This window comes from Plasmopara halstedii (genome assembly GCF_900000015.1).
Source record: "Plasmopara halstedii genome assembly, contig: Scaffold_2881, whole genome shotgun sequence".
In the NCBI taxonomy this organism is placed as follows: domain Eukaryota; phylum Oomycota; class Peronosporomycetes; order Peronosporales; family Peronosporaceae; genus Plasmopara; species Plasmopara halstedii.
The window spans coordinates 751003-751214 of NW_020189786.1; positions in this window are offsets into that span (position 1 = coordinate 751003).

The window sequence follows — 212 nt, forward strand, 5'->3', positions numbered from 1 at the left end:
GAGATCGTCAGGAGGTCGAGTGCGTTGCATCGCCCAGTGCAAGGAAGAACCAGCTTGAGCAGCTCAGTGCTCGCCGTCGTCCAATTCCGCACACTTGTGTCACACGCCGCACGCATGAACTGCAGTAGCAGTGCAAGACGCTGCGTCTTGAGGTGTGCGTCCAGAATCGGGACGCCTAGTCCGCCTTCACTGCGCCGCTGGTGCACGAACTC